Genomic DNA, 1,789 nt, shown 5'->3' with positions numbered 1-1,789 from the left:
CACAGTGCTTTGCAAATGTCAGAAATAATTCAAGTCCAATGTGGAGGAATTGGACACTACTGACTAACATGGCAATTGGACACTACTGACTAACATGGCAATTGGACACTACTGACTAACATGGCAATTGTATCTTGGATTTGATGGCTCAAATGGTTTGCACTCCATTTCTAAGCTAATGATATGTGATTTAAACTCAATTCACAGCACAGCTGAAGAATAATCTATTGGTCATTTTTGTCATGAATACAGTCAAGAAAACCCAATAAAGCAGTTCTACACTGTAACCTATAACATCATCAAACATAAAAATCAACTTGAAAATTGTTTTTTGAGTTCAAAAATTAATAAAACAGTAACACATCTGAAATTCTACAATATATATTCATCATTTTTCATAGTTGTAAAATATAAGTGATCAAAATGTGATTCATTATGTGGGTTGTCTTTCTATGATTTCATGAGTTATAATTTTAATATTTGCATCATACTTCTTTACTTTCACAGTTATATGATGCATCTAAAATACTTTTTAAGAGTCTATCCAAACCCTTTTGAGTGAGAGAACCAGGGATATTGCCAAGAACTCACTGAGTCTTAACCAGAATTAGAAGTTCTGATACAGTGAAAAATGTTGAAAACTTTATGAGGGGGAAAGCCAAAAAAAAAAGTAAAAAGGTGGGCTGGGTGTAGCGGTTGTACTGTGCAGGTTCCCCGCTAGGCAAACATTGAGCAACTTGCTTTGAGTTAGTGCTACCGGTGATTTTGCCTGGGAAGTTTCCCTCTGGTCACAGTGAATTTTTTCATAAAAGCTCAAACCTTATTGTTTGTGATGGCTGATTTAAGAGAACAGCATGTGGCTATAAAATTTTGTATCCAGCTTGGGAAAAATGCTACAGAAACTATTGTGATGTTGAACACTGCTCACAAGGACAGCAGTATGGGGAAAATCCAAGTGTATAAGTGGTTTTCTCATTTCAAAAAAGGTGAAATGTCAACTGATGACAAACTTTGTTCTGGACATCTGTCAACTTCCCAAATGGACAAAAATGTCACCAAGTAGTGCTTTTGGACGTCATTCCACCATGTCAGACTCTTAATCAAGCTTTCTATTGAGGTCCTGAAAAATTGTTTAACAGAGTATGACCAAAAACAGGTCATGCTTTTTGCAGACAGGAGACTGTTTTTGTCCCCATGACAATGCACCTGCTCAACAGCCATCTCAGTTCATCAGATTTTGAGAAAGAACAGCATGCTGCTCTTGCCCCTAGCACCTTAGTCACCTGACCTCACTCTGTGTCGCTTCTTTTTGTATCCACAAATGTAGAGGGACATGAAAGGAGAGTGATTTGAGAATGTGGTGGAGGTGAAGAAAAAAATGAGGGATGTGCTGTCAGCCATCCAAACAGATGAGTTTGAAAAATGTTTTCAAGAATAGGATCACAGATTTGACAAATGTACTAACTTTAATGGAAAGAGCTTTGAGTGATAAGGTTGTTTTCAAAAACAATTTAAGTATACAGCTTTGAAAAAAAAAATCCTGTTGTGGGGGCAGTTACCCTCTCATATGTGATTTTAGTTGTAAGCCTAATTACCTGTGTTAGACAGGATTCTCTAGAGTAGCAAAACCAGAATGCTAATAAATTTATATATATTTATACAGATAGATATATAACATAAGAAATAAACAGTTAATTAAATTATAAAGCAGTACAAATGGTTCAGTGCAACTCACTCCCATGAGACAGTTATGAGACACTGGCAGTCCTTCAAGTCTTGAGAGCAGCTG

Source organism: Echinops telfairi, unplaced genomic scaffold (assembly GCF_000313985.2).
Source record: "Echinops telfairi isolate 266 unplaced genomic scaffold, ASM31398v2 ScPeMD7_60;HRSCAF=208, whole genome shotgun sequence".
Classification (NCBI taxonomy): Eukaryota; Metazoa; Chordata; class Mammalia; order Afrosoricida; family Tenrecidae; genus Echinops; species Echinops telfairi.
This window is presented reverse-complemented; position numbering follows the sequence as displayed.